Raw genomic sequence first — 27,441 nt, 5'->3', positions numbered from 1 at the left:
ACATTTGAAATGTATGTCTTAGAAGTGGTAGAGCTTCCACCATCCTAAGTGCCTGAGAGACTGTTTGCAGTTGAGTCATGTTACATATGCAAGAAATACATTTCTCTAATTTGGAGCTATTAAATATTTGGCATCTATGTATCACCAGTATTGGTGTACCTTAACTAAAACATGTATATATCATTGTACCATGAGCTAGATGTAAAGTGCTATGGAGCGAATGTTTCTATTCCCCCAGATTAATATATTGAAATCTTAACACCCATATGATGGTATTAGGGATGGAACATGTGGAAAGTGATTAGGTCATGAGGGAGGAGCCCTCATGAATAAGATTAGTGTGCTTATGAGAGAGGAATCTAGCTCCCTAGTGCTCTTCACTTTAGAACACAAAGCGGGCTTCACCAGATACTGAATCTGCTGTGCCTTGAACTTGAACTTCACAGCCCCCTAAAACTGTGAAAACCAAATGTTTGTTATTTAAAATGTCCAGTCTATGGTAATTTGTCACAGCCTGAACAGACTAAGACCTAAAGTAAATGAATGATCTTTATGGTCAGTGTTTTTCATTGTGATAATTTCAAGACCAAGAATAGTGCCTGGTGTTAATAATTAAAGGGCATTCAATAAATACTGATATTTGTTAAATATGTATGTGTTACTTTTTGAGAATAGAACTTGGGTGAGTAGGATAGAGGGGGTGGAAAGGTGAGGGACAGGAGACTTCTTTTTTTCTCCATATACTTCTACAGAGTTTAATTTTACAAACCAGAAGATATTAATTTTATCATAAAAAATTTAAAAAATAGGTTAAAGATGATGAATATATACCTCAACTCTTAAAGAATCACATCACAGAGGTCAAAGGTCCTGCTCCTGAGAAATAGAATACCTTGCTGGTTGGATTACTGGCCTGATTCACTTAGCAGTTACTAGGGCTCTGGAAGAATTGAAACCATTTACCTCAGATAGGGACTTGAACCCACGTGGCTGGGACTCAAACCCAGTCAAAACCCTGCTTTGGACTTGAACCCACGTGGCTGGGACTTGAACCCAACCAAAACCCTGCTTTGGACTTGAATGCACATGGCTGGGACTCAAACCCACAGTACCTGGTTTTAGGACATAAGGAAGCTCAGGTTCTTGATGTCTCATCGCAGAAAGAATTCAGTGAGAGACAAAGTGATAGGTAAAAAGTGGCTTTATTCAGATTCAGAGAGAAGCACCCTCCATAGACAGAGTGTGGGCCAGCACAGAGGGCAAGTGCAGCCTGCAATATGTGGCATGATTAGTTTTTACAAGCTGGGTAATTTCATATGCTAATGAGTGGGAGGATTATTCCAACTACGTTTGGAAGATTTCCAGGATTTGGGCCACTGCCCACTCCTTGGTCTTCTAACAGAGAACTGCCATGACCCCTCTGGGTTTGTCATTTCACTTGCTGATTGAGGAGCAAGGTCTAGTCTTGTCTGCAGTCTTGGTCCCATTTGATTCTAATTGGTTTATGTTGTGTCCTTGGGCTATGTCATCCTTTCAAAAGTTGTGCCCTGCCCCTTTCCTTTCTGTTACAAAATCACTATTGTGATGATCACTTTTCCTCAAATTCCATCTTGGTGGCATAACTGATAGAGGTGTCTGCTGCTCTAGCTCTGCCCCTGTGTGGATATATTGGAGTTAATCACCTCCAAGCTTCAGTGCAAACCTCCCCATCTCTCCTACAACTCCATGGGAAGGCATGATCTAAAAGGGAAACCTGTAGGTACCTATTCTGTGAAGCTTAGCATCAAAAGAAAGGGCACCCAGATGACTGACATTTTATTTGTTCATATTTCTATGGTCATATCTACTGAACATTAAGTAATTATTCAAAAGCTGAAAAGTCCCCTGTGGCTTTCTGCATGGTGCCAAGTCTGCTATTACATTTGTAATTTTCTGGATTGATAAGTATTTTGGTCATGCAGAGACACAATTGATAGTAATATTTGCCCGGTGCAACTAAAAAATTTTCATAACTATTACATTTAAACAAGTGCTGGAATATGAATCCAAAGATTAAATATCTGCCACTTGTACACTGTATGATCTTTGGGTAAGAGTTGCCTGAAATCCCTGCTTAGCCTGAGGGAAGCTTTAAATCCTCTCTTAGTCTTCTTTGCATCTGTATCTGTTGTGACAGTGATTAAATAACAAGAAAACCTTTGAAAAATTTTTAAATGCTGTAACAGTATATTTGGAGAAGGCAATGGCATCCCACTCTAGTACTCTTGCCTGGAAAATCCCATGGATGGAGGAGCCTGATGGGCTGCAATCCATAGGGTCGCTAAGAGTCAGGCACGACTGAGCGACTTCACTTTCACTTCTCACTTTCATGCACTGGAGAAGGAAATGGCAACCCACTCCAGTGTTCTTGCCTGGAGACTCCCAGGGACGGGGGAGCCTGGTAGGCTGCCGTCTATGGGGTCGCACAGAGTCGGACACCACTGAAGCAACTTAGCAGCAACAGTATATTGGTTGGGAAGCTCTCCTGGAGGAGAGTATGACAACCCACTCCAGTGTTCTTGCCTGGAGAATCCCATGGACAGAGGAAACTGGCGGGCTACAGACCATAGCATCACAGAGTCAGACACAACTAAAACAACTTAGCACGCAAAACAGTGTATCATTAAGAATCCTCAGCCTGATTGAAAAGTAAAAACACTATGTGTAGCTCCTTTTGTATGATAATAATAATATCCTAAACTAGAATTTAAACTCTGGAAAGAAGGTCAATACTTCCCTGGCTCCCCATTTTTGTCTCTAAAGCCCAGCCCAGTTCCCCAGAGAAGCAGACCCATGATGAGTGATGTATAATAAAGGCACTCATTATCTGCATCAGATGTGGAGCCTGAAGCTGCAATAGGTAAGCTGGAACAGTAGTTGAGAAGAACAGTAAGAAGGAAAGCAAGGGAGAGAGAGTATAAACAGGAGCCCACGTCTATCTTTCATCCTCCAGCCTCAGTGACGCAGGAGACAGACAACGCAGGTTGTCTGCAGGAGAAGCCAAGGCCGTTGACACGAAGCCACACATGCACTCACCCAGGGAACAGAGTCGCTGCAGAAGATGACCCAGCTAGAGCTGGGGAAGCTGCAGACCCAGGTGCAGCCCACCTGGCCACCAAGGTAGCCAGCAGATCTGTGACAACATGCACAGGCTGCCACGGCGCCGGGCACCCTGCACCAAATTTCAGAGCAGTAAGACAAAACAATGGTTGTACTTCTTTTTTGTCTTCCAAATACCATGCAAATTTCTCTCATGGACAAGTCTAACCCTGAAACACACATGCAAGAGAATTCTGGAAACTAGTTTCAGTTTAGTAAAGCTGACATAGTATCAAGCACCCATATATTAAGTGCCTATATATTAAGTATAGACACTTAATAACTTTTTCTTAAATAAATTTAATATATTTCATCATGTAATTATTTTAAAGTGAAAAAAATCCTCTTCAGGGGATCTTTCTGACCCAGGGATCAAACCCAGGTCTCCCGCATGGTGGGTAGATTCTTTACTGTTTGAGCTACCCAGGAAGCCTGCAATGGTATGGTTATAACTAACACTAAAAGTTCAGCCCCTGAGACCAGGAGCCCTTTCCTACTGTTCTGCCCTGTTGGCGTCTTCTGGACTGGAGAGCAGAACCCTTGAGGAGGAATTAGTCTATGTAACACCTGGCAAAGGTGGTCAGGTGGACACAGAATGGAGACACTGGAAAATTTAGTAAGTTTCAAAATACTCCCCAAACTAGAAACAGAGAGCAAAAAGGTTTTACACTGACCATCTCAGCAGGGAGTCAGGATATATAGACTTGGGTGTAAAGATCCTGGTGTAAAGAACTGACTCTACCACGTCCCAAGCTTCATTAATTCATCTCTGTTGTTGTTGTTTATTTCTTCCTATTTTTCTGTACAGATCAACAATAAATTCCTCAGAATGGAAACAATTCAACTGGTTTTATTTGAAGGAGGAAAAAAGGGCTGGGAGCAATGAATCAACCAACCAGCCAATCTTTCATTCAATCTAGTATGTCTTATTCCTTTTCATCATATTTTATTTTTAGATTTACATACAATTTATGGTATATAAACTTTTTACTTATCCTTTCATATCTTAACATGACTTTTCATTGCATGGAGAGTAGTCAAACAAGAAAGGCAGTTAGGAGAAAAGACTAAATATGCTTACTTAACTCATCAAAGTAGGTCACCGTCATAAATTCTGCACTTATTTTCAACATTCATAATATTTTTATCACAATTAATTGGTTTCAGTTAAAAAATATACTTTTAACCTACTATATACATGAAAATGTATCAGCCCGGAAAGTGAAATATCCAATTTATGAAACAAACATTATTGAGCCCCTACTGTGTGTAGGCACGTGTTAGATGCTGTGACATCATTGCATGCTCACAAAAGCCCTGAGAGGTAGCTATTTCTATTTCCATTTTTTAGGTGGAAAACACTATTATAATAGATCCCCAATGCTTTGCCCAAGAACACTTAAGTGGGCAAATTAGAGTTTGTACCTATCTCTGTCTGATTTTAAAATGCATATTTCTTCCACTAAGCCACATTGCTTTAGTGAAAAAACATTTACAAATATACAAGCACAGTATGTGACATTTATCTACGCAATACACAGTCCTGTTAAGATGCAGTATCCGTGATTCTATTACACATGAGAACTGCTGCAGTTTCCAAAATCAAGATTTCCAAATTGCTTCTTCCCAAATTCCGTACAAGATTGTCTGTAGGATATGTGAATAAACCTTCACTGACAAACAATTATTTTTCTAGTGTCTTTAGAGAAAATAGCCTTCTCTTCCTGTGAATGTAAGTTGCTTATTGAAAAAAACTTAAAAGACACCAAGGAAGCCTCTCAAGATCACTGTAAGTTTTTGAAAATGACATTTTCCTTCTTTGTAATTTTTATTTCGTGTCTGCCACAAGACATTCTGGGCAACAGGGCTCCAACACTACTCTGCCTTTTGCTTTGTCCCTGACAGCAGCCAGGTTTACAGAAACCCCTCAGAAATATGCAGCCTGTGGAGTCTAATTCTCTAGTAAAACTCGTCCCAGGAGGAGCTCAGCCACCACCCTGCCAGGGCTCTCTGCCTGATCACTACCTTCTTTCCTCTTCCCAGCTCTTCTACAGCCTAAGAAATAGCACAAAGCTTGTCTAAGAAACAAAATTTTGAAAGGCATTTGGCTTTGGAATCCTACTTAAAAATCAGTATTGCACTTGAAACCTAAAAGACAAGCTGGTCTTTCTGATGGTCTTTCTAATATAAGAGATGGGCTTCCCTGGTGACTTAGATGGTAAAGAATCCACTTGCAATGCAGGAGACCCAGGTTCAATCCCTGGGTCAGTAATCCCTTCTCCCATGGAGAAGGGAATGGCTACCCACTCCAGTATTCTTTTCTGGAAAATTCCATGGACAGAGAAGCCTGGCTGGCTATAGTCCACGGGGTTGCAAAGAGTCAGACACAACTGGGTAACTAAGCATACAATATAAGAGATATAACATCTAGGATAGTCATATGCTGGTGACTAAGGCATCTTCTGGTACTATTGATATGTCTGTTAGGTTCTTTTGTTTGGAAAGACAGTTACCACCTGCCAAGGAATCTACAAGTAAAGGCATTCTTATCATCTGCCAGCTTAGACATACAGTGACATAAGCAGCCCCCAGTGTACAAATGGGCTACATTCCAGATTAACAAGTCAAGCTCTAACAAATTTTCTATTAAAAGCCATTATCAATGTCACTCTTCTCAGATTGGCCCACAGACTTCATATAAAATATAACTGAAAAAGTGGAAGTGTTAGTCACTCAGGCATGTCTGACTCTTTGCCAGCCCATGGACTGTAGCCCACCAGGCTCCTCTGTCCATAAACATCCCCAAGGAAGAATATTGGAATAGGTTGCCATTTCCTTCTCCAGGGGATCTTCCCAACCCAGGGATCAAATCTGTGTCTCCTGCGTCTCCTGCATTGGCAGGTGGATTCTTTACTACTGAGACACCTGTGTGCAAAGCAAGAGATGGAAAGAATACGAAAAGAAGGGAATGGTCCTATTCAGCAATAGTATAGAATTTACCCTCCCTTTCTCCCACATCAGGCTTCCCTTGTGGCTCAGCTGGTAAAGCATCCACCCGCAATGTGGGAGACCTGGGTTCAATCACTGTGTTGGGAAGATCCCCTGGAGAAGGGAAAGGCTACCCACTCCAGTATTCTAGCCTGGAGAATTCCATGGACCATATAGTCTATGGGGTCACAAAGAGTTGGACACGACTGAATGTCTTTCACTTTCACTTTTCCTCCCACATTGGTCTTCCCCTCTCCCCTGGTCTCTGACATGACCAACTTCTGGATAATGATAAGGAAATAGTGTCATGAGAAAGAAATAGCAGCATCAGGGCAAAGTTTGGGGACCCAGGGAATGCTCAGTGAGTCTTCTTAAATGTTAGTGTCCAAAGGGGTCCCCCAGGATGCTTATTAAAAGTACAGCCCCAGTTCATCAGCTGTGGAACACAAGCAGCCCGGGTGATTCTGAAACAGGTCAGGCTTTGAGGAATAGCTTTTTCTAAATATAGAAAGGAAGGAAATAAACTAGTCTTACATAAATGCTGGCCCTTGGTAATCTGAACAAGCACAACATGAACTCGCTCTCATAACATGAAGGATAAATAAAAGTCTGCTGTACTTTTATGTCCAACTTCCCCTCTATGATGTGTTCGGTGAGGAAGCCTTTCCTTGGTGAAAATGAACCCCTTGATGGTTCATTTTTCTCATTCCCAGGAAGCTTCCCCCCTACACATGCACCCACAGATTTGTGAACCCCAGCTTGGCTGACCCTGCTCCTGAAACTCCAGTGTGTCTGCATATCACTTGGAGATCTTGTTAATACGTGGGTGATTGGATAAGTCAGGGCGGGGCCTGAATTTTAGCACTTCTGACAAGCTCCCAAGGAGTGCTACTGCTGCTGCTCCAGGGACCACACTCTGAGCAGCAAGAAGTGGAGGACAGAGAGAGCCAGGGTCTTCATTGCTGCGCACGGGCTTTCTCTGGTGTTGCGAGCAGGGGCTACTCCTTGTTGCGGTGCATGGGCTTCTCGTTGCGGTGCATGGGCTTCTCATTGCGATGGCTTCTCTTATTGCAGAGAACGGCTCTAGAGCACGCAGCTTAGTACTTGTGGCACACGGGTTAGTTGTTCCATGGCATGTGGAATCTTCTCAGACAAGGGATTGAACCTGTGTCCTCTGCATTGGCAGGCAGATTCTTATCCACTGCTCTACCAGGGAAGTCCTGATAATGCTATTTTATTTTTTAAGCAAAGAGATAATCAATAAAGAATTGAGGATAGTGATTACCTCTGATTGGGTCACAGATTTAGCTCCAATGACTTTGAAAATGTTCTAGCTATAATGTGGCAGGTTCACTAAGTGCTTGTATTATTATCGTGCATTTGAAGAGATTCAAAACACAAAACCCCGAAATATGCTGCTTTGGCATATTGATTATTTTGATTTAGAGGAAACTGAAAAAAACAGCAGATGCAAGAAGGGTGTTTTGACCTTCCTTTTTCCTTCCCAGTAGCAGGATATGAAATTCCCATATGAAAGATGCTGTCCCTACACCAGGAGGAAAGAGATGAGGAATCAAGGCCAAGAGAAACAGGTACAAACAGACCTTGTTAAAATAATTCTTATCTTCTTTTAGTCTTCCCAGATTTTGTAGTTACTTTTCCAAAATCACCACTCTTTGTTCATTCAACCTATATAAGCACTTAGGCCCAGCCACATCTTTGAGTCTTCATTTTTCTGTGGGGACACCCTGCAGATGTAAAATTTGATAAAATGTGTATGCTTTCCTCCTGTTAACCTGTCTCATGTCAGTCCCAGCTGGAAACCAAAAGAATGTAGAGGAGAAAACTTACCTCCCTTATACATTATGACCTATATTTTAAGATTTATTTTTATCTGTTTAGTGTTACATGATAAAAAGGAATTTCAGGTATGTAAGTGTATGTTACTGACTGCTATGTAACAAACCACCCTAAACAGTGATCTAGTCTCGCTGCCAATTTTGTCAATTTACTGGGAAGTGCCTCTGCCCCTTGTGATGGTGGCGGAGTCACTCAGGTAACCACCAGCAGGTGGAGCTGCTGGGCTGGAAGCTCCAAGAAGCCCTTCCTGGTCTATGTAGGAGTTGGTTGTGGTGCCGGCTCTTGATGGGGCATTTTGGTTCTCCTTCACATGCCTTTTCTTTCTGCATGGTTTCTGATCATCGACAGCCTTTCCTCAAGACCTTCCTCTTAAGCAGAATAGCCTAGGGTTCCTTATAGCATGCCAGCTGGATTCCAAGACAGAAAAAGCAGAAGCTACCTTGCTGTAAACGGTGAAGCCCAGAATAGGCCATGCATCATTTCTGCCCCTAAACCTATTGGCTGAAGCCTGCACAAACCTATTGGTTCAGGGGAAGGGAAATAAAATCCACCTCTTGATGGAAAAAGTGGCATGTGCAAAGATAAAGGGAGGATTTGTCGACAGCTGTCTTTGAAGAGTATCTGCCACAGTAAGCCATGGACTGTCTTTCCTATAAAAGAAAGGATGGTAATCTGAGTTATAAAAACTGATCTATAGACAGGAATCTGACCTTAAGGGAATTTGACCAAGTCCACCTGTCCTTACTTATAAGTATTTTGATTAGGTATAAGCTTTCATATGCTAACATCAACAAAGAAAGATTATGTGGTAAATAAAATGGTCTTAGTTCACAGAGGAACAAATTTGTGTAAAATGGGTTTTGGTGTCATCAAATTATCTATATCTAGCAAACTTTTGTTGTTGTTTAGTCGCTAAGTCGTGTCCGTCTCTTTGCTGCCCCATGGACTGAGGCATGCCAGGTTCCTCTGGCCTCTACTGCCTCCCTGAGTTTGCTAAGATTCAAGTCCATTGAGTCACTGATGCTATCCAACCATCTTATCCTCTGTCACTCTCCCTTCTCCTTTTGCCTTCAATTTTCCCAGCATCTGGTTCTTTCCAAAGAGTTGGCTTTTCACAAACCCAGCAAACTAAACACTCTCAAAACTAAATATTTGTAAGGAGGAACACTTGACTCCAAAACTTTTGGCAAAAATGAAAATTCAACAATAGTTAATTCTACTGGTACCAACTTAAGAAAGTAAGGGAAAACTCAATGTTCCTTTGCCCTAAATGAGCATCTTCCTTCTCCTACCCTAATTCTGTTAGTAGAATTATTCTTCCTCAATCAGCAAAGCTCAAATTTTCTAAATGTAGTGGTCACTGTTCTTTCCTTCCTCCTATCAATTTTTCCTTCAAAGTAGTTCTCATTTTCACCCTTCCTCTTTGGGACTCTATCAACAATATAGCCCAGATTTTTATAGCATTTAAATAAGCTGACTACAATCTCCTTCTGTCTCTGATTTCAGGCCCATCCTAACCTAGGACACTTGAACAAGGTCATTCCAAAAAGGCTTCTTCCTATTTCCCTGCTCCCAGTCAAAAATTTCATTGACTCTTCCTTCTCTTCACTGCCCTTGGTGGTGGCTGGGGAAATGGTTTCCACAATTCGCTAAGAGATTTTTTTCAAAAATGCCTCTCTTTGGAGATTCTAAGTACATGACTGCTCTCTGCCTGCTCGCTCACCATTCTCCCCAACATGTACTCAAGAAGAGAATAAGAATTACTAGTAGGAGTGGATCACATTCGTTATGTGTAGAGTAGGGGGAAAATTGAGAACCACTGGACTATAAGATAAAGTCCAAATTCCTTGTCAAGTCCTTGAACTCATACAACTTATTTATCTTCTTAATATTTTTCCCACTACCTTTGGCTGAAAACCAATTGTTGCTAGAAAGAAATTAAAACTGGAACCTTGGTCCCCATTGTCATAAAGCTTACTGCATAATAGGAAAGAAAAGCAGTAAACAAATGAGCTCATTGTGTTAAGGGAAGAAGCAGGGAACTAAAGGCGGGGAGACGAGGCAGGCTGCTGGCTCCAGAGCTGACCAGAGAGCTCCAGCATCCTCGGTCATCCCAGATTAAGGAGGAGAGCTTCTCCATTAGAGTGATGTCTAACCACTTCCTCTCTATGGAAATAGCAACCAAGCAACTACTGATTCTCTTATTCTTGGGCTCACCTCATCCAAACAAGGGTGTGGGTGAGGAAGCCGACTCAAGATCCAAAACAACATAACAGTTTTCTGACAGATCCTGAAAATAAGTAAGATATATTCTGGTAGATTTTGTTAACCACCCAGTGTGTCTAAAATGGGAAAGAAAACAGAATAAAACAAAAAAAAGAGAAGCTGTGGGTATGTGTTGTCTGTTCATATTTTGTGGCTTGTCCTCCTGTTTGTTTTGTCAGTTATTTTTATTAATAAGGAGCAAAACAGAAAAACAGTGAGTCACAAGTAGAAGATGCAACTTCAGGGTCTCTGGCTAAGTATCAGAAGATGACCAAAAAAAAAAAAAGTAAGTAACTAGGACTGAGGGCTCTCTTGAAACCAAGAAGGCTGGGGTCTCATGCCAAGGGCATTGACTGTGTACCTTCCACTAGGGGAGTCTGTCCTGGGCAAGCAGGTCAGGCGTTTGGCATGATCTGCAGGAGGAACTTGGGCCTGGAACGTAAAAAGGAACAAGCTTTGAGGCCAAAGTTATGTTTGACTCCTGGTTCCAACACTTTCCAGCAATATAAGCCTCAGTTTCCTCCTCTTTGAAAAGGAAAAGATAAAGCCTTTCTGGCAGATATTTTGGTGAAAATTAACAGATGATATAAGAGAAGATGCAGCTTCCCTGGTGGCTTAGATGGTAAAGAAAACACCTGCCAGTACAGGAGACAAGAGTTCAATCCCCAGTCCAGGAAGATCCCCTGGAGAAGGAAATTGCAACCCACTCTAGTAGTCTTGCGTGGAGAATCCCATGGACAAAGGAGGCTGGTGGGCTACAGTTCATGTGGTTACAAAGAGCTTGACACGACTTAGTGACTGAACTATAGCAACAATATGAGAAGACACTGGTTCACAGTAGACTTTCAATAAATTATAGCTGTTTTTTTTTTTTTGCAAAAATAGGCCAAGGTCAGCTATTTAACTTAACCATGTACCCCAGTGAAAAAATACAGTGAGACCACCTGTATGAACAAATCTTCCCAACAGCTTAAGGAGCCATCAAAACTCTCTGGCTGTTGGTTGATAGGCAAAGGTAGTTGACTGCTCTAAATGTGTCCCTCATACACATGGGGTTAGTAAAGTCTAAGCATTAAGAGAAATTGTTATTTTAGAGTTTAGGTCAGATCAATGCATGGCACATAGCACGCAATGAATGGTGAATGCTTTTTTTTTTTTAATTGCTATTGTCTTTTTATAAACTGAAAAATTGAATACTGCTATTTTAAAAATTCTGAATTTCCAAGCGTCTTACTTACCAAATGCTATCACTTCCTATCACCTACAAGCCCAGATGATATTAATTAATGAAATTAATTTTGCCTTAGAATTTTCCTTCCCAGATCTTTTTTTTTTCTTTTCCACACTTTTACTATGACAAAGGAGGCCTCAACATTTTTAGGAAGAGTTCTACTGGTTTTATCAATTTTTTAGGCACTATTGAGAGTTAATTTTAAGGTCTTTGGTGGAGAGATGGTAACATAAGCACAAAGAAATTTCATCATCGCCATTTTCTCCTAAGATGAACATGCTTATTAAGCTTTCAATCATGGGCAAGTGACTTAAAATTATACAACATGTATTTCTGTCTTTCCTACTCTGGCTCTTCTCCCTCAGATTGTAGAAGAGTTGGGCCATTTAAGATGCCACATCTCGCTGAAGAAGCTGAAGTTGAATGGTTCTATGAAGACCCACAAGACCTTTTAGAACTAATACCCAAAAAAGATGTCCTTTTCATTATAGGGGACTGGAATGCAAAAGTAGGAAGTCAAGAAACACCGGATTGCTGCTACTGCTAAGTCACTTCAGTCATGTCCGACTCTGTGCAACCCCAGAGACGGCAGCTGACCAGGCTTCCCCGTCCCTGGGATTCTCTAGGCAAGAACACTGGAGTGGGTTGCCATTTTCTTCTCCAGTGCATGAAAGTGAAAAGTGAAAGTGAACTCGCTCAGTCGTGTCCGACTCTTAGCGACCCCATGGACTGCAGCCCACCAGGCTCCTCCATCCATGGGATTTTCCAGGCAAGAGTGCTGGAGTGGGGTGTCATTGCTTTCTCCAAGAAACACCTGGAGTAACAGGCAAATTTGGCCTTGGAGTACAGAATGAAGCAGGGCAAAAAGCTAATAGAGTTTTTCCAAGAGAATGCACTGGTCATAGCAAACACCCTCTTCCAACAACACAAGAGAAGACTCTACACATGGACATCACCAGATGGCCAACACCGAAATCAGATTGATTGTATTCTTTGCAGCCAAAGATGGAGAAGCTCTATACCATCAGAAAAAAAAAAAAGACCAGGAGCTGACTGTGGCTCAGATCATGAACTCCTTATTGCCAAATTCAGACTTGAATTGAAGAAAGTAGGGGAAACTACTAGACCATTAAGGTATGACCTAAATCAAACCCCTTATGATTATACAGTGGAAGTGAGAAATAGATTTAAGGGACTAGATATGATAGAGTGCCTGATGAACTATGGACAGAGGTTCATGACATTTTACAGGACACAGGGAGCAAGACTGTCCCCAAGAAAAAGAAATGCAAAAAGTCTAAATAGCTGTCTGAGGAGGCATTGCAAATAGCTATGAAAAGAAGAGAAGTGAAAAGCAAAGGAGAAAAGGAAAGATATAGGCATCTGAATGCAGAGCTCCAAAGAAGAGCAAGGAGAGATAAGAAAGCCTTCCTCAGCGATCAATGCAAAGAAATAGAAGAAAACAATAGAATGGGAAAGACTAGAGATCTCTTCAAGAAAATTAGAGATACTAAGGGAACATTTCATGCAAAGATGGGCTCGATAAAGGACAGAAATGGTATGGACCTAACAGAAGCAGAAGATATTAAGAAGAGGTGGCAAGAATACACAGAAGAACTATACAAAAAAGAGCTTCATGACCCAGATAATCACGATGGTGTGATCACTCAACTAGAGCCAGATATCCTGGAATGTGAAATCAAGTGGGCCTTAGGAAGCATCACTACAAAAAAGCTAGTGGAGGTGATGGAATTCTAGTTGAGCTATTTCAAATCCTGAAAGATGATGCTGTGAAAGTGCTGCACTCAATATGTCAGCAAATTTGGAAAACTCAGCAGTGGCCACAGGACTGGAAAAGGTCAGTTTTCACTCCAATCCCAAAGAAAGGCAATGCCAAAGAATGCTCAAAGTACTGCACAATTGCACTCATCTCACACGCTAGTAAAGTAATGCTCAAAATTCTCCAACCAGGCTTTAGCAATACGTGAACCATGAAATTCTAGATGTCCAAGCTGGTTTTAGAAAAGGCAGAGGAACCAGAGATCCAATTGCCAACATCCGCTGGATCATGGAAAAAGCAAGAGAGTTTCAGAAAAACATCTATGTCTGTTTTATTGACTATGCCAAAGCCTTTGACTATGTGGATCACAATAAACTGTGGAAAATTCTGAAAGAGATGGGAATACCAGAACACCTGACCTGCCTTTTGAGACCTGTATGCAGGTCAGGAAGCAACAGTTAGAACTGGACATGGAACAACAGACTGGTTCCAAATAGGAAAAAGAGTACGTCAAGGCTGTATATTGTCACTCTGCTTATTTAACTTATATGCAGAGTACATCATGAGAATGCTGGGCTGGATGAAGCACAAGCTGGAATCAAGATTGTTGGGAGAAATATCAATAACTTCAGATATGCAGATGACACCACCCTATGGCAGAAAGTGAAGAGGAACTAAAGAGCCTCTTGATGAAAGTGAAAGAATAGAGTGAAAAAGTTGGCTTAAAGCTCAGCATTCAGAAAACTAAGATCATGGCATTCTGTCCCATCACTTCATAGCAAGTAGATGGGGAAACAATGGCTGACTTTATTTTGGGGGGCTCCAAAATCACTGCAGATGGTGACTGCAGCCATGAAATTAAAAGACACTTACTCCTTGGAAGGAAAGTTATGACCAACCTAGACAGCATATTAAAAAGAGACATTACTTTGCCCACAAAGGTCGGTCTAGTCAAGGCTACAGTTTTTCCAGTGGTCATGTGTGGATGTGAGAGGTGGACTATAAAGAAAGCTGAGGGTTGAAGAATTGACGCTTTTGAACTGTGGTGTTGTAGAAGACTCTTGAGAGTACCTTGGACTTCAAGGAGATCCAATCAGTCCATCCTAAGGGAGATCAGTCCTGGGTGTTCATTGGAAAAACTGATGTTGAAGGTGAAACTCCAATACTTTGGCCACCTGATGCAAAGAGCTGACTCATTTGAAAAGACCTTGATGCTGGGAAAGTTTGAGGGCAGGAAGAGAAGGGGAGGACAGAGGATGAGATGGTTGTATGGCATCACCAACTGAATGGACATGAGTTTGGGTAAGCTGCAGGAGTTGGTGATGGACAGGGAGGCCTGGTGTGCTGCAGTCCATGGGGTCGCAAAGAGTCGGACACGACTAAGCGCCTGAACTGAACTGAACTGAAGGAACATCAGAGTCATTTTACCTTCACAAATCTTTAGGATCTCTTCATGATAAAACTAGAGGATGTAATACTTTGGAATGAGGCATATTTCCTATAAATATATAATTGTTGTATGATTGTTAATAGACAAATACATTTCTCTGTTAATAACTTGGGAGGAATCTAAGAGCGTCCTGTGAGCTGGAAGTGTCCAGGTTTGGTTTCTCATTTTAAGCTTTCCTTTGCAGGGCAGACTGAATGGAGTTCACTTGAGTGTGACGTGTGCTGCAGGGAGTGTGGGCCACCCGTTGTGGGCCTAGATACACTTTTAAGAACCTCATTGAACTTGGGATCAGCAATTCTGGAGTCTACTCTGCTGCAGGCCCTGGGCTGGGCCTGTGATGGAGCTGATTAAAAGAGACCCTTGTGTGTTTTCCCTGTTGCTGAATTTTCTGTGGATTGACACACTTTGCGCCATGCTGTGAACCTGGTCATTTTTCTTTATTTGTCACATTACCCTTCGTTTGGAGTCTGGTAAGGAATCGTGAGTTTCTCTTCTGCAGTAATTCATCAGGTCACCCTCCTCCTCTTCCCTTGATTGACTTTATGCAGACACAGCCAGTCCATGTCATTCTGGTCTAAATAACACATTTCCCACAACAGTACTGCTTTTTTTCTTATCCTGAATGTAGCACATGAGGCCCTCAATTGAACCTCCAGTAGCCATAAAGCCTGATGGATAAAAGGTATTTAGTAAGCACTTGCTTGATTAAATTTGAAGTTGAATTTTATTATCCAGAAAAGGGCAACTTCACCTTTTGGATTTGGTTATGTACTTTGAAAGCTTCAGGTAGACCTATGAATGGAGGCTTTTGCTCGGTAAAATGGTAAAACCAGAAAGCTGGGGGATATGGGACAAAGAGCCCTGCACACAATTTGCATCCAGATAGGTGCTATTGGCACCGCCCTCCTGATTAGCAGTAGAACAGCAGACAGGCTAATCTCTCTAAATGTCACCTCCCTGATCTGCATGTTTGGAACAATAATCCCAACCTCATGAGGTCATTTTGAAAATTAAATAATATAATGAATGTAAATGAAAGTGTTAGTCTCTCAGTCGTGTCCGACCCTTTGTGACCCTGTGGACTGTAGCTCATCTGGTTTGTCTGTCCATGGGATTCTCCAGGCAAGAATACTGGAGTGGGTTGCCATTCCCTTCCCCAGAGGATCTTCCCATCCCAGAGATCAAACCCAAGTCTCCTGCATTGCAGGCAAATTCTTTACTATCTGAGCCACCAGGGAAGCCCCGATGAATTTAAAAACCATGTACTATATGTTAGATATTTCGTAAGTGTTTGTTTCCTTTTTTCTTCTCCCCTCGCAAACATTTAACTTTGACATGAAAAAAGGTGCCCGAAGTTGCTCGCCTCTTCAAGGACTATAAACTGTGTCTTATTCACCCAAGAATTCAAGAGGTGTCAATCATATTACAAACTCCAAAGGAAATTAAATACTGTTCCCCTGCCACCTAGTCTACCCACCAGTGCCCCAAAGCACAATAAAATAACATTAGAACAATGATTTAAGCTGAAAATTCGGCTGACAGGGAAAGCACGAAGCCCCACTCCTTTGAGGCTTAGCCATACCTATGGGCACAGCCACAGCGCAGCTTCCAGGCTGCCTGACGTCACAGCTTAATGAGGTTTTTGACTGGGGCTTCCGGGCATCTTGGGAAGGGGCGGGAGGGGTGAGGGATGCGGCGCCTCTGGTGGTTGGAAAAGCCCTCTGGGGACCCCCAGTGGTCATTAGGAGTCATAAGTGTCTCTGCAAAAAGCCTGTGGCCTTGGGGAAAATATCTGAGCTTCAATTATGTGTATGTCTTCATCTCTCCCCCGTGATCAGGGTTTCTTCCAGGGAAATCAGTGGTGAGAAAGTAAATGCTCTGGGGCCTCCGATTTAGAAATTGGAGTTCTGTTTGGCATGCACAGCAAAAGAGGGCTTCGAATAGGGAGACAGAGCTGGACCATTCTTTGTCATCCTCAGCAGGGTATGCAGGAGACAGGGCAAGCAGGTGGGGGATGAAGGAAACAGCAGCTCAGCCCTTCTTTCCCGAGGACCGCATCGCTGAGACCGCTGGCGAGGGTCCTTCTTAGAGCCATTCCGGCAGACGCTGGGGAAGACATAGGCAACATTAGAGCTGTCCTGCTCTTAAACAGACTGCTGTAGCTTGTGCGTTTCTGCTTCCTGAATCTTTATTCCCCTAGTTCTGTTGCAAATAAGCAGTAAAGGTTTTATTATGCTGGGGAATAAATAATGAATGATTCAGCCTGCACTCCAGGCGTAACTGGAGAACAGAGATGGACCAACAAGAATTTGTTTACATGAAGTACCAGGACACCCCTAGGTAGGAACTTCTCCTTTTGGGGAAAGACTGGGGGAATACAGACAAGCTTGTCTCAAAGAAGGGTGGGAGTGTAATTTTGAACACAGCATAGTTTTTGTCACTCAGATTCATCTCCAACTCAGCCTTCCAGTCTCAGTTCGTTTCTTGCAACAATGAGTCCCCAAACTGACTCCTCCTGCAGCGGTTAGAGGCTTCTCTGGTGGCTCAGACAGTGAAGAATCCATCTGCAATGCAGAAGGCCTGGGTTTGATCCCTGGCTCAGAAAGATCCCCTGGAGAAGGGAATGGTAGCCCACCTCAGTAGGAGGAGATAAAGAGTCACCAGGCTTGACATCTGCTAAGAGACAAGTCACCACAGCTTCAGGAGTGTGCAGAGACAGCCGCCTGGGCACAGCCACATCTTTAGACACCTGAGACCTTTGTGTCTCTGGCTGTCCTGCTGACTTCCCTGACCTAGTCACTGGGATGATAGCTGTCATTTTGGGCATCCGCAATGACAGGAAACATGACCCCAAACAGCCAGAGCGGAAGAGGAAAATGGCAGACACCACAGGCAGCCAAAGGGCTGGTAAGCTTGTTCATTTATGCCTCCCTCAAGTGTGATGCTGCAGTGGCTTGAATAGTGATTCGCCAGATACATGTCTGCATCCAACCCCACCCAAACCTCTGAATGTGATCTTATTTGGGAAAAGGTCTTTGCAGATGTAATTAAGTTAAAGATCTCAAGATGAGATCATCCTGGATTATCTGAGTGGGCCCTAAATCCAAAGAGAAGAGACCTTCTTGCCTGGAAAATCCCATGGACGGAGGAGCCTGGTGGGCTGCAGTCCATGGGGTCGCTAAGAGTCAGATACGACTGAGCGACTTCACTTTCACTTTTCACTTTCCTACATTGGAGAAGGAAATGGCAACCCACTCCAGTGTGCTTGCCTGGAGAATCCCAGGGATGGGGGAGCCTGGTGGGCTGCCGTCTATGGGGTCGCAGAGTCGGACACGACTAAAGCGACTTAGCAGCAGCAGAGAGACATAGAGAGCAAGGAAAAGGCCATGTGAAGACAGAGACAGAGAGTAGCAACCACGAGGAGTTAGGCAACAGTGAGGCAAGGAATGCTGAGGGCCACCTTTCCCAGACCCTTCTGAGGGAGCAGAGCTCCTCCAACACTTTTATTTCAGACTTGTGGCCTCCAGAATCGTGAAAGAATAAATTTCTGCTGCTTTAAGCCATCCAATTTGTGGTAATTTTTAAAGGCAATTCTGGGAACAAATACATTTGCCAAAAAAAAATATTTCTTGAGCACATTCACTATGCCAAACACCATGCCAGGTACTGGGGACATAGCAGTAAACAAAACAGACATTACAAGACGGAAAAAGATAAGGCACTGGTGAATGAAACAAGGCAATTTCTGAGAATAAAATGTCCTACAAATAAATGTCAAATATGGTGATATGGTAAAGAATACTTGAGAGGTGCTACCTTTTACCAGACTGCATGATCAGGGAAGGTCTTTTTAGAAGGTGACAATTTAGCTGATGACATTCAAAAATGTCCAGGAAAAAAGTATAAAGAATCAGAATGGGGCTGAACTTTTTCCAGAAAAAGTCAGAGTGGAGCCAGAAAAATGCTATTTTATAACTGTTATTGTGCCCCCTTTTCCCCGAAATTGCTCTTCCAACATCATTGCTTGGAGCTCTAAGGTGTTCTGTTAAAACCCCTTTTGGAGTCACAACTGGAGGGAGATTTGGAAGGGATTCAGGCAGGATTGTCTACCTCTGATGTCCCTGCCAATAAGAACAGCTGTGTGGAGCCAACTTGATATACATATGACCTCCAAGTAAGCTTTTATTTGATAAAGTAAAGTGTCTGCCTGCAATGTGGGAGACCCGGCTTTGATCCCTGGGTCAGGAAGATCCTCTGGAGAAGGAAATGGCAACCCACTCCAGTAGCCTTGCCTGGAAAATCCCATGGACGGAGGAGCCTGATATGCTACAGTCCATGGGGTCGCAAAGAGTCAAACAAGACTGAGTGACTTCACTTTCCTTTTTCTTTCCTTTCCACAGATAAATGGATAAAGATGTGGTGCATGTATATAATGGACTATTACTCAGCCATAATAAAGAATGAAATAATGCTATTTGCAACAAGATGGATAGACCTAGAGGGCTTCCCAGGTGGCTCAGTGGTTAAGAATCTTCCTGCCTAAACTGATAAAAATGCATTTGATTACTAAATATTAAAAATTTAAGTCAAAGCAACATGATTTGACTATTTTAAGGATTTAAAAATAACTAAGAAAATTATTTATTTTGGAACTTAGCAAAAAAAAGTACATAATAAATTAGAACTGAATTATTTAAAAAAGAGAGAGAGAGGAAAAAGAATCTGCCTCCCAGTGCAGGAGACAAAGGGGACATGGGTTTGATCCTTGAGTTGGGAAGATCCCCTGGTGGCGGAAATGGCAACCCACACCAGTATTTTTGCCTGAAAAATCCCATGGACAGAGGAGTCTGCTGCTGCTGCTGCTGCTGCTAAGTCGCTTCAGTCGTGTCCGACTCTGTGCGATCCCATAGATGGCAGCCCACCAGGCTCCCCCGTCCCTGGGATTCTCCAGGCAAGAACACTGGAGTGGGTTGCCATTTCCTTCTCCAATGCATGAAACTGAAAAGTGAAAGTGAAGTCACTCAGTCGTGTCCGACTCTTAGCGACCCCACGGACTGTAGCCTACCAGGCTCCTCCATCCATGGGATTCTCCAGGCAAGAGTACTGGAGTGGGGTGCCCTTGTCTGGCAGGCTATAATTCCTGGAGTTGCAAAGAGTTGGACACCACTGAGTGACTAAGAATGCATGCAAGGATGGGCCTAGAGAATATTAAACTTCAGTGAAGTAAGTCAGACAAAAACAAAAATGATAAAAGTGAATTTCTTTACAAAACATAAATAGACTCTCAGACAGAGAAAACAAACTTATGATTACCAAAGGGGAAATTCAGAGAGAGGTAAATTGGAAATTTGGGATTAACAGATATAGACTATTATAGATAAAATAGATAAGCAAGAAGATCCTACTGTACAACACAGGGAACTATACTCAGTATCTTGTAATAACCTATAACAGAAAACAAGCTTAAAGAGACTATATATATATATTCAGCTGCCGCAAAGTCACTTCAGTCGTTTCCGACTCTGTGCGACCCCATAGATGGCAGTCCACCAGGCTCCCCTGTCCCTGGAATTCTCCAGGCAAGAACACAGGAGTGGGTTGCCATTTCCTTCTCCAATGCATGAAAGTGAAAAGTGAAAGTGAAGTCGCTCAGTCGTGTCAGACTCTTAGCGACCCCATGGACTGCAGCCTACTAGGCTCCTCCATCCATGGGATTTTCCAGGCAAGAGTACTGGAGTGCGGTGCCATTGCCTTCTCCGATATATATTCGGATATATGTGTATATATATGCACACATACATATATATAAACACAGTTTGCTGTATACCTGAATCATTGTAAATCAGCTATACTTCAATTCAAAAATAATAATACTAACAATAAAGTGTTCCATGGCTTACAGAAAATCTGAAAAACACTGCCTCAAGCTGGTGTAGCTGGTGAACATGAAATTATACTGTGTAGCATATGCTTTGTCCAGGGCTTTCTACCTTCTAAAGTACAGCCAGTAGTTCAGCGGGATCTCTCTACACTAAGGAAATGAAACTTCCTCTCCGTTCTCTCAGGTTCTGTCTCCCTTTTGATTGACATACATTTCTCCAAAATATCCTATTTCCTTCTCAGGAAAGGAGGTCTTACTTAACTGAAGGACATATATCAATTATGTGAAATATTTTTAAACTTCATCATACCATGGTTCAGTCTTCACACTTTGCCTAAGTATTTCTAAGGATCTAACCCTGGTGAGATACTTCACAGCAATGCTAAGATGAAGCCAGGGGCAACCAGATGAATTTCCTGTTAGCTAGACATCTCTTCCCTCTCTAGCCAGGCATAAAGACGTAAGTGGCAGTAGAGTACACAAAAACTGAAAAACTATGGATTTAGCTAGGCCAGTTCTAGACTTCTGAAACCCTGAAGCTATCTTTACAATTATATCAGCTGTGATGAACAGGAAATAAAACTGAATAACAGTGGCTTACACAAGAGAAAACGGTATTTTTGTTTTCTCTCCCCAAGAGTCTAGATTATCAAGCTAAGTCTAGTGTAATGCTCAGAAGTATTAGGTACTCAAGTTCCTTCCATCTTGTAGCTCTGCTATACATAGGACTTCTATCGCAAGGTCATTTCATGTTTCAGAATGGCTACTTTATTCACATTTCTATCCATAGGAAAGAGAAAATGGGAGGAAAGAACATGTCTTTTTCATTTTAAAGAAACTTCTTGGAAGTTGCAGTCAGTACTTCTTCTTACATCCCCTTGGCCTAAACTTAGCCACAAGAAAGCTGAGAAATACAGTCTTTTTCCCAAGTGGTGATGTACCAACTTAAAAGTTGGGATTTTCTTATTGCCCTCTTCCTACCTCCCTAGCCTCTCCTTGCTCTCTGCTCACCCCCTCTCCTCTGAGCTCTGCTTCATGGACCCACTCCTAGTCCTTGAACAGATTCGAGTCCCATCCAACCTAATGTTTTTCATGTGCTCTTCTCTGGATCACTCTCCCCCTGCACATCCCACTCTTCTAACCTATTCAGTTCAGTTCAGTCGTTCAGTCATGTCTGACTCTTTGCTATCCCATGGCCTGCAGCACGCCAGGCCTCCCTGTCCATCACCAACTCCTGGAGTTTACTCAAACTCATGCCCATTGATTGAGTCAGTGATGCCATCCAACCATCTCATCCTCTGTCATCCCTTTCTCCTCCCACCTTCATCTTTCCCAGCATCAGGGTCTTTTCAAATGAGTCAGTTCTTTGAATCAGGTGGCCAAAGTATTGCAGTTTCAGCATCAGTCCTTCCAATGAATATTCAGGACTGATCTCCTTTAGGATGGACTGGTTGGATCTCCTTGCAGTCCAAGGGACTCTCAAGAGTCTTCTCCAACACCACAGTTCAAAAGCATCAGTTCTTCTAACCTATTCAATTTTCGTTTATTCTTCAGGTCTGACTTGAACCCACACTCCCAGCCCTAATCAGGGTCCAGTGCGCCACTACACAATCTCAGAGGAGTGTGTGCTTCTCATTTGCACCTATCACAGTCACATTTTGACATTTTTTGTGAGACTATTTGATTCATGGTTAGCTTCCCCTTTAGAAAGTAAGTCAGTTTGTCTATCGTTCACTCTTTACCCTAGTATTCCTAGTGTCTCTTGCTTATTATCAGTACTTAGAAAATGCCCAACAAATAAGAGTTAATTCCTTTAAAATTTTATGCTTTACAAACATGGTGTGAGCATTCCTGAAAAACTATTTATGCTACAGACAGCATATATTATTAATTATAAATTTTTTTCCATTACACCTGCCTAAATGATGGTTTTATACAAAATAAAAATAAAACATAAATTTTTCTTTCTTTATAATCTGGAAAGTCCAAGTCATTTGAGGAGGATGGTATTTATATTGGTGAATTTAGGGGTGGGAGAGTGGAGGGTGTTGTTTTATTTCTATTTTTTCAGTTTTCTTGAGAGCTTGAGGACCAGGTAATCTCTCAGTCACTCCCAACTTCATGTGTATCCAGCATTACATTTTTGCATTGATTCATCCTTGACTTTATTTCTTGAATATACTCTGCTCGTAGTAGCAGCCTTGCTTTAGCATTTGAGCCAATCGGATCTAATTTTAACAATATAGATGACAGTTTTGGTCCTCTACCTTGAAGAATCCCCTATCTGCAGCTTTATTGAGAAAAAAAAAAAAAAAAACCCTGGGGTGCAGTCACTAGCACTCACTGCTTAAGAGTTGAGGTGGAATTGATTCAGGGAATCAAGGCTGCACAGCTCCCACATTGATCTGTCGTAGAATTCAGTCACATCTTTCTGTATCTCCTTGGCTAGAAATAGCCATGGAAAAGGAAATGGCTATGAGAGAGAAAAGAATCACATCAACTGTATCACCAGTGTTTTCTAATTATCATCCTCTACATGACTCCATTGTTAAATGCCTTTTTCTCACATGTTATTCTTACAATATTGAGATGATAGTAGTAGTTCATATTTATTGAGTGTTTACTATATGCCAGGCAAAACAGTAGGTTAATCTAATAACATAAAACTAAATACAGCAGAGCCCGCTGTGTTTGAAATTCACTGTGTCCAGAAGATATGTGTATTTACAAACAGTACACAGAATACTCTACCCATAAGTTGGTTGAAGATTCAACTCATAAGCCTTTTGCTTGAGTGCTTTCCTTCCACATTCAAATCTTGACATATATCATCGTTACCCTCTCTCTTCACTTGGGTTTCAGATAATTAACTAAGCTACCTCCTTAGGTTTCCAGTGATTTGTTTCTTAACTGTATTTCCCTCCCAAAGGTTGATTAGGTAAGAAACTAATACACTGTAAGCAACCCACAGCTGCTAGCTTTTTGCAGCCTTCCCCGTGTTTTCTCTTGCCTCCAAGGCCCTATACATTCTGTTTCCTCTGTCTGAAACCCACAACTTCATTCTGCCTGGAAAATTCTGAACCATTCATCAGACCTCAATTTTCACCTCTCTCTAAATCCAGGTATGCAACAAGTGCTCCTATTGTATAACATTAATCAAACTACATTATAAAATTTCAATTTATTTTTCTGCATTTCTCAATGGACTACAAGCCTTAAAACAGTCTTCTATTGGCTTTATTTTTCACAAAATGCAAATAAAATAAATATCTGTCAAATATATATATATATATATATATATAAATACTTCTACTATTTAGCTCAGTTCCAGGCAATGACTAAGGAGATATGTCTTCAACATAGCTTAAGGACCCGCTCTAAGTTTCCCAGTTCTCAAGCATAAACATTTTGCATCACAGATTCTTCTGTTCTTCGAAAGCAACTGCTACCCAAATGAATATAAAGAAACACATTCACCTACACAAATCCCCAAATAAATAAACACTTCAAGATTCCTTTCCCATCAAATGTATCTTTAATAACTAACTGATGGAAAGATCGGAAAAATGATGGTAGACGTTTTATTTTTTAATTAACTTATTTATTTTAATTGAAAGATAATTACTTCACAATATTGTGATGGTTTTTGCCATACATCAACCAACTTGAATAAGCCACAGGTATACATGTGTCTCCCCCATCCTGAACCCCCTGCCACCTCCCACCCCACCCTATCCCTCTGGGTTGTCCCAGAGCACTGGCTCTGGGTGCCCTGCTTCATGCATCGAATTTGCACTGGCCCTCTATTTTATATATGATAATATACATGTTTCTGTGCTATTCCTTCAAATCATCCCACTCTCACACTCTTCCGCTGAGGCCAAAAGTCTGTTCTTTACATCTGTGTCTCCTTTGCTGCCCTGCATGTAGGATCGTCATTACCACGTTTCTAAATTCCATATATATGTGCTAATATACAGTATCTGTCTTTCTATTTCTGACTTACTGCACTCTGTATATGTTCCAGTTTCATCCACCTCATTAGGACTGACTCAAATGCATTCCTTTTTATAGCTGAGTAATATTCCATTGTGTAAATGTATATGGTAGACTTTTTAATGTGAGAATTTATCCAAAGCAATGGTTAGACTGATCATGCTTCTTAACTGCTCCAAACTTTCAGTGGTGCCCTAATATCTGTAAATCTGTAAGAACCTGTGTGTTTGAGGCTGGCATTCAAGGCTATCCACAGTCTTGCTCCTTCCTAACTTCCAAGCCCCTTCTTCTCAACTTTTCCATGTTCTATATTCTAGGCAAGTTAAGTTGTTATTTTCCATATTAGCCCGATATGTGTAATCTTTGGGGTCATAATGATGGTATCTAATCCTCAGAGAGTCTTTATTATGGGCTAGACTCTCTTCTAAGTCCTTTCCATGTGTTAATCATTTAATTCTTACAGCAACACTTTTGGGCAGATGTTATGATCCCTGTGCTGGAATGAGGTAGTTGACACACCCTGATCAAGATCAGACAGCTAATAGGCTGCAATGCCTACCTGCAATGCCATAACTCCAGTCCATGTGCTTGGTAGTTTTGTTCATAGTAGGCCTTTAATACATATTTTTGGAAATTTGAAGGAGAAAGAGGCAATTGATTAAAAAAAAAAAAAGTAGGTGGCAAATGGGTTATTCTGTGATATTTTATATTTCTCTTTTTAAATGTCAGATTCAAAGCCAAGGAAGACACGTGTCTAAGTAAAAGAAATTCTAATAAACTGAGAACTTCCTCAGACTTTATTTCTTGATGACTCTGTGCTATTTCCCTCCCACCATTGCCCTCCTCAGTCTTTGAGGCAAAGATGTACTCATTCTTCAGGATGGAGTTGAAATGTCACTTCCTGGCAAACTCTGCCTGAAGCTCCTCATGTAACAACACACAATGATTAAGAATGTTCCTTCTGTCCCCTCAGGCGCTCTTGCCTGACTGTTACAGAGCTCATCTCATAGTGTGGATGGCTGTTACTTGACTTCTCATTAAGCTGGGAGTACCGTGTCCTTCATCTTTATGTGGCTGGAGGCACATAAAGTCACCCTCTCCCCATACCCGTAGTCCCCAATCAGAGGAGACTCCCCTGCTGATGCTCCCATCCCTTAGTGACAAAAAAGTCACCGTTCGGCATTCCGCTGTCAGTCACTGACTCCCTGGCCAGTCAGGGCAGGCTTCTCACCACTGTTTCTCCCTCAGTATCAGTTCAGACTTTACTGTCTCTGAGAACAAAATTAACGTTTGTTTCTGGAAGGTGTTGTTGACTTTATAGTTGAGCCAGTAAAGTAATCAGCAGGCCTGCCATTTTCCTGGGGGAATGTTAGGACAGAAACTCGTGTCTGCTGGACTGCTCCCCACAAGGGAGCCAGAGCCCACCTCACCCCACAACTACATCCACCACCTTCCCCCAAAGGTAAGCTTTCCCTGAGATGTTGCACAGGCTGGGGGTTGAGGAGCGGGTAGTAAAATTTTCAGACTGAAAAGCCTGCTTTTAAAAGGATAGTTTTCATGGAAACATGATCTAAAAATAAAAACTAAAACACTCTGAGGGTAGGCAAGCCATCCTCTGGCAGATAAGGTTGATTGGGTGGTGCTGACACTTTGAGAATCTTCCTTCTGAGAGTCAAGGCAAAGCACCGTTGAGCAAAAGGGTCTCTTCAACTTTGTAATTCCCTCTGCCTTCACCCTGTGATTCAGACCCTCCTAACCTCACTGCATTCCCATGTCCATGGCAGCATTACTCACAATAGTTCTAGATATGGAAACAACCTAAACATAAATCGGCAGATGAATGGATAAAGAAGATTTGGTGTATCGGTTCAGTTCGGTTCAGTCACTCAGTCGTGTCCAACTCTTTGCGACCCCATGAATCACAGCAGGCCAGGCCTCCCTGTCCATCACCAACTCCCGGAGTTTAATCAAACTCATGTCCATCGAGTCAGTGATGCCATCCAGCCATCTCATCCTCTGTCGTCCCCTTCTCATCCTGCCCCCAATCCCTCCCAGCAACAGTCTTTCCAATGAGTCAACTCTTCACATGAGGTGGCCAAAGTATTGGAGTTTCAGCCTCAACATCAGTCCTTCCAATGAACACCCAGGACTGATCTCCTTTAGGATGGACTGGTTGGATCTCCTTGCAGTCCAAGGGACTCTCAAGAGTCTTCTCCAACACCACAGTTCAAAAGCATCAATTCTTCGGTGCTCAGCTTTCTTCACAGTCCAACTCTCATATCCATACATGACCACTGGAAAAACCATAGCCTTGGCTAGACGGACCTTTGCTGGCAGATTTGCTGTATATACACAGTGAAATAGTATTCAACTAAGAGGAAGAAGGAAATCCTGCCACTTGGGACAACATGGATGGACCTTGAGGGTAATATTCTAAGTGAAATAAGTCAGAGTAAGACAGATATTGCATGGTATCACTTGCATGTGGAATCTAAAATAATGAAGTCAAACTCATACAACAGAAAGTAGAAAAGCAGTTGTCAGGGACTGGGGAGAAGGAAGGGGAGAAAAATAGGAGAGAGGTTAGTAAAAGGTACAAACTCAGCTGTAAGATGAATAAGGCCTGAAGATCTAGTGAAAAGCATGAAGACTGATGTAGATAACACTGTATTGTATAACTGAAAACTGCTAAGAGAATAAAATTTAAATGTTCTCTGAATGGTATTAACTCGATGAGGGGAATCCTTTCATAATGTATACATGTATATTAAATCACCTTGATGTATACTTTAGGTATCTTACAATTTTATATTAAACCTCAATGAAGCTGACAAAAATAAAATTTATAAATA

General features: G+C 42.0%; 1 long non-coding RNA gene across 1 annotated transcript; it reads left to right on the top strand.

Annotated features, from left to right (window-relative positions):
* The first annotated feature begins 7,630 nt into the window (after nt 1–7,630).
* Nucleotides 7,631–15,080, top strand: LOC147371027 (uncharacterized). Its single transcript, XR_015166045.1, has 2 exons — nt 7,631–7,718; nt 14,897–15,080. It is a non-coding gene; the product is annotated as an uncharacterized LOC147371027 (long non-coding RNA).
* Nucleotides 15,081–27,441: the final 12,361 nt, after the last annotated feature.

This window comes from Bos grunniens, chromosome 6, assembly GCF_055505025.1.
Source record: "Bos grunniens cultivar Pamir isolate PY7600 chromosome 6, Bosgru_T2T1.0, whole genome shotgun sequence".
NCBI lineage: Eukaryota > Metazoa > Chordata > Mammalia > Artiodactyla > Bovidae > Bos > Bos grunniens.
Note: the sequence above shows the minus strand (reverse complement) of the source record. Positions and strands in the feature narration are given on the sequence as shown.